Raw genomic sequence first — 6,736 nt, 5'->3', positions numbered from 1 at the left:
ATTCGAATAATCTCTTATCTGAATCATATAAATGATTTGAAGAGGAGAAGAATGAAATAAAAATGAGATACGACAACAAATAGGCAAATAAATAAAAAGAAGAAAGCAGAAGGCTTATATACATGTAATCCTCGTGTAATGGGTCAAGAATATACGTCCGAACAGGATTAGATCAAAACAAAAAATTTAAGAAGAGAATCCCTACATAAGCCACTCGTAACCAGAGAACAAAAAAAAAATTTGTTCTGGGGTCAATAATCTCCCAAGGAAATGTATCCCTATAGTTAATTATGTTTTGGGGGATACCCAAGAATACTCTCGATAAAAAAGATTTCACTTATGTTATCATGAACGTGAAGAGTAGGCCATCAAAAGGTGGTTATTCTGTATGGGAACGCCCCGATGCTTTATAGCTTTAGCTAAGCTACAGGGAAGATAGTGAGTCTCTCACATTCCAAATGGGTAGCGGCTTGTCGGCATACAGAGCCTACAAAATAAACAAAATCATCTTAACAGAGATGTTTTTATACTTCAAAGCTCACCGGGCCACCAGAGTAGAAGGTGAATCACCGTATCTCAGATGGGCGGCAGCTCATCGATAATCGGGTCGTCAAGATGATATCAACAAATTCAAAGGAAAGATAAGGCTCAAAGGTGCTCAGCAAGAGAAATGGTGGATTAATCCTAAAAGGTAGAGGTGACCGGGTTGAGGAACCACAAACCCGTCATCCTATGCTATTAGGATCCTAAGGCTACATAGTCATGAAGGTAGTCAACCCAACACAACCGAAGACTCCTCATCAACAATCCATGAATTGCAGTGTCTGAGTGAGTCTCGGTAGCCCTACAGTCAAAGGAAGGAAGATCTATCCTATAGTTATAAGGTGAAGCTCAAGGAGATGAGACTTATACTCGCTAAATAAATGATAGAGATGCCACCGGAAAGAAAGTAAAGAAGTGGTCCAACTACAATGTTGAAAACACTCTCCACAACGGACTTACTCTCCGCATGGGTTGGAGAAGCTTCTAACATTCTAAATATGTTAAACAACCACCTAAGTATAAGAAACTTATGCTTGGCTAGTCGGGTTGATGAAGCACAGAAATTTCTCCTCGACACCTGCAATGTGATGCAGTTATCTAGTCCTAATCGTGGAGTCTCTATTAGGGATGACTTGGGATATAACCAGCTATGCAAACCATTTTAGAGCCGACACAAAGGAATGCAATAAAGTATAGTCCAGGTTTTAAACATTTGAATATTTTAATCCAAAAAAGTTGATTATTCTTAAATCTTTTATTAGGTTTTTTATAAAAAAAGTTTTATCATATTTGGGTCCTTAAAGAGCTTAATGCTATATTTTAGACAAAATCACAAGTTAAAAAGAGCGAAAATAATCAAAAGCATACAAGCATGTAGTACAACAGTAAAACAAGCAAAATATAAACAAAAGATCGGTACCGCTGGGTCATGAACATATCACAGAAAAAAACAATAGCGGTTGGACTCCACATATAAATGTCTGGTCCTAATCCAATACAATAATGTAAAATGTGAAATTAATATATGTGACACTAGTATTTGCTTCTAGTCCCCCGCCATGTGGTTCCCACGTTAAATGCCTCAGAACTCATGCTCATATCTTATTTCCACAACAAGACTTTCTTAAAACTCTAAAAAGTGCAACAGGAAAGCAAAAAGAAAGACTCGATCTGCAGAAAAATGTCAGCACATGTTATAACAAGCAAACATATCTGGTTCATGCCTGGTGGGGGAGCTAAGCAGCACCAGTAAGCAAACGTTAACATGTAAATCATCACATGCTCTTCCGTTATATTGTACATGTGTGTGTGCATATATATGACACAATCCCCTTGTAGAAGAGAAAAGCCTAATAACTACCATGCATATAAAAACTCGACACACACAAGCACTCCAAATGCACAAAAGTGACGCTTGGGTAGAATAAACAAGTCAACAGAGAAATACAGCCAGAGACATCAAAAATAATACTTAGCATCCCAGTCATAACCCAACACACCATCTAACGAAAAGTGTCTTAGCCATCATCTAAGTGCTCAAAGTAAAGTCTCAAATTACTATATGACTTGACGGGTTGCCACATCGGCCTCGTCCTAAATATCTAAAGGATCTAAAGCAAGTCACAAGAAAGGGGTGACATTTAAAAGAAGTGACCTCATATATGACCTAACATATATAAATTTTAAATTAAAGTGGATGATACTTATAGTAGTACAATTATTCATTTTTTTATACTTTAAAATAGCGGAACATAAAATACGGGTCAGTGAGGCATGTGACGTACTTTAGAGTCATTGGTTCTTCAGCACAGTCTTACTATTTGTTGCTCATGATACAAAAACTCATATTGCTCGCCGAGATATCCTTGTGGGTAATGCTCATTTGAGCATCACGACCAAAAAACGGGTCACTATCTTAACGAGTAGGACAAGCTATTGAAGCAAATGGGCAAGCATACAAACATGCAACAACTCACATTGTAATTGTTCGACTGAAGCACGAAACAATCATGGCGTGTGCCAAAAGGTGAAGCACACATCATGTAAATGAATGCAAAGATGCATACATGCAACATGACACACAAAAACATGATGTACATGTAAAATAAACTACTTATGAAAATGAATTACATTTGCCCGGGGGACCCGTGGTGCCATGCAATGAGCAAATAGTGACTGCAAGTGAGTTTGCATACATATGAAGATGATTTACTCTTTACCCGAGAGACACTCACTGAGTACACATGCAAACATGCAAGGTATGCAACAAACATATAAGAAAATGTCGAGCATACAAAAATACAATAACAAAATATCATAAACATATGACATACAAATGACAAGCATACAATAATGTCAGGTGCCAAACATACTAAGTGATGTGATCCTTTCAAGTGAGAATCATTCACCTAGGTGGACACACATTGTGCCTCGCACGAGTTTAATGGCTGCGAAGGGCGACTTGTACTTAACATAATGTGAAATGCATAAGCGCCGTACGGAGTGAGATAGAAGTCCTATAAGTGAGGCAACTCCTCACAAAGTGTGCAAGTAATTTGTCCCCGACATACAATGATGTATGCAAGGAAGAAACCTGCAAGTGTGGGTGCTCAACAAGACACCATAAATGGGGGTGCTTAAAGGGACACCCCACACATGGATGCTCAAAGAGACATCCAAACATGTCATTTACAATGCATACAAGACAACATATTTTACATGCAATGAAATATCATAGAAATCATGTCAAAATAAGATTTTCATGCACATGCAAATAAGCATGTCATATGATGCAAAAAAACATACAAGTATGCAAGTGATTGATTGATCGGGCCGTGACGGCCAATCAAACTGAAGTGGGCAGGGTCGACTAATCCAGGACAATTGGTCTGACACAAAAGAGTGGGTAATCGACCCAGGTCAGCATATCAAACCCAAGAAATAAGATGTTCGGGTCGGGGTAGCCGATCAAACCAATGCAACAACTCACATTGTAATTGTTCGACTGAAGCACGAAACAATCATGGCGTGTGCCAAAAGGTGAAGCACACATCATGTAAATGAATGCAAAGATGCATACATGCAACATGACACACAAAAACATGATGTACATGTAAAATAAACTACTTATGAAAATGAATTACATTTGCCCGGGGGACCCGTGGTGCCATGCAATGAGCAAATAGTGACTGCAAGTGAGCTTGCATACATATGAAGATGATTTACTCTTTACCCGAGAGGCACTCACTGAGTACGCATGCAAACATGCAAGGTATGCAACAAACATATAAGAAAATGTCAAGCATACAAAAATACAATAACAATTTGAGAAATATCATAAACGTATGACATACAAATGACAAGCATACAATAATGTCAGGTGCCAAACATACTAAGTGATGTGATCCTTTCAAGTGAGAATCATTCACCTAGGTGGACACACATTGTGCCTCGCACGAGTTTAATGGCTGCGAAGTGCGACTTGTACTTAACATAATGTGAAATGCATAAGCGCCGTACGGAGTGAGATAGAAGTCCTATAAGTGAGGCAACTCCTCACAAAGTGTGCAAGTAATTTGTCCCCGACATACAATGATGTATGCAAGGAAGAAACCTGCAAGTGTGGGTGCTCAACAAGACACCATAAATGGGGGTGCTTAAAGGGACACCCCACACATGGATGCTCAAAGAGACATCCAAACATGTCATTTACAATGCATATAAGACAACATATTTTACATGCAATGAAATATCATAGAAATCATGTCAAAATAAGATTTTCATGCACATGCAAATAAACATGCCATATGATGCAAAAAAACATACAAGTATGCAAGTGATTGATTGATCGGGTCGTGGCGGCCAGTCAAACTGAAGTGGGCGGGGTCGACCAATCCAGGACAATTGGTTTGACACAAAAGAGTGGGTAATTGGCCCAGGTTGGCATATCAAACCCAAGAAATAGGGTGTTCGGGTCGGGGTAGCCGATCAAACCCAAAAGAGCATATGATCGATACATGACAATTGATTGAACCTCAAAGATTTGGTAATCAGCCCGTGATGGTCGATCGAACCCAAAGTAAGTGATCGACATGTGGCGCTCGATCGAACCCAAAGGAGGGGGCAATCGACCCAAGACAATCGATTGAACCAAAAGTGAATGATCGACACATGGCGGTAGATCGAACCCAAAGATGCAGGCGATCGGCCCAAGGCGACCGATCAAACCCAAAGTGGGTGATCGACACTTAATGGTGATCAAACCTAAAGGATCGGTTGATCATCCTAGGGCGGTTAATCTAACCCAAAGCGTTCAATTGATCATGCTGAGGTGGTTGATCGAATCGAAGTGCTCATGTGATGAAGCATACAACAAGTAAAATGTCATGAATGATCATGCACATGCAGTACAACTCAAAACACTTCGACGACACATTGAACTCATCCTATTGACCTCACATAAGCACTTAGGGTTTTCATGAGTGGATATGCAGCATAGCTACCTCTGACTGTAGCGGGCAAGTGTGGGGAATTCCCTCTCGAATGCTCGGAGGAACGATTCTCCGCCACTTGCAAAATGGACTAGCTGCAAAGCTTTTCCCGTTTTGTAAGTTCAATATTTCGATCTATCCATAGAAGATCAGATACCACTACAACCATGAGAATTTGGGATTCCAACCCGCTAGGATTTAGATCTAGGGCTTATGACGGGAAGTCGCTCGCTTTTGCAACGGAATTGGTCACACAAGTGCTTCATAACCTAGAGCTTCCTCTAGGAAATAAACGATCAATCAATAGACGTGTGGCTGTGCCGACCAGTGTTACCCGACCAACTTGGCTAGCATGGGCTGATGAACCCAAAACGACAATACAAAGTTGGCTAATCAAAAAAAGTTTGGCCAGGTCGACCAGTATCGTCTACCAATCGGACCGTCTGATAAGAGGCAATCAATAGATTCAGAAGATACCGGGTGGTCGGTCAAACCTGATCAAACCTAAAGGATCGGTTGATCATCCTAGGGCGGTTAATCTAACCCAAAGCGTTCAATTGATCATGCTGAGGTGGTTGATCGAATCGAAGTGCTCATGTGATGAAGCATACAACAAGTAAAATGTCATGAATGATCATGCACATGCAGTACAACTCAAAACACTTCGACGACACATTGAACTCATCCTATTGACCTCACATAAGCACTTAGGGTTTTCATGAGTGGATATGCAGCATAGCTACCTCTGACTGTAGCGGGCAAGTGTGGGGAATTCCCTCTCGAATGCTCCGAAGAACGATTCTCCGCCACTTGCAAAATGGACTAGCTGCAAAGCTTTTCCCGTTTTGTAAGTTCAATATTTCGATCTATCCATAGAAGATCAGATACCACTACAACCATGAGAATTTGGGATTCCAACCCGCTAGGATTTAGATCTAGGGCTTATGACGGGAAGTCGCTCGCTTTTGCAACGGAATTGGTCACACAAGTGCTTCATAACCTAGAGCTTCCTCTAGGAAATAAACGATCAATCAATAGACGTGTGGCTGTGCCGACCAGTGTTACCCGACCAACTTGGCTAGCATGGGCTGATGAACCCAAAACGACAATACAAAGTTGGCTAATCAAAAAAAGTTTGGCCAGGTCGACCAGTATCGTCTACCAATCGGACCGTCTGATAAGAGGCAATCAATAGATTCAGAAGATACCGGGTGGTCGGTCAAACCCGCCTCTTTTGGACAACCAAAATCCACAATTCCTAGCAAGATCTAATCCTAGGGCTAACTAAGAAAATGCAAGGGTTGAGGAGATTATACCGTCGCGGCGGTTAATCAAAGTGTTTCTTCTTGTGGGAGGAAGCTCTCCTCGTCGAAGAGAGTGACGAAGCTGTTGGATTTTGCCTTCACTACAACAATGAGGAAGCTCTCCTCGTTGGAGAATGTGGGTTACTAGCTCACCGTAATTCTACTCCTTCAAAGTCTATAAGAATTTATCCTTGTCAGAGAGTCGCTAACCGTCAAATGGAAGAAGGAGATTAATTATATGGAGAAAAACAACTATCCTAATCTTCTCCATGAAAGAGATGAAGAATCCTCTCGAGAAAGCTCTCTCAAAGCTCCTCCCAGGCTTCTCACCTTTCTCAGCTCTCCCCTCTAATGGTTTTCTATGCCTACAAATGAGCCTCCTCCCCTTGGTTAAGTAGC

This window comes from Phalaenopsis equestris, unplaced genomic scaffold, assembly GCF_001263595.1.
Source record: "Phalaenopsis equestris unplaced genomic scaffold, ASM126359v1 Scaffold000084, whole genome shotgun sequence".
NCBI classification, from domain to species: domain Eukaryota; kingdom Viridiplantae; phylum Streptophyta; class Magnoliopsida; order Asparagales; family Orchidaceae; genus Phalaenopsis; species Phalaenopsis equestris.
This window is presented reverse-complemented; position numbering follows the sequence as displayed.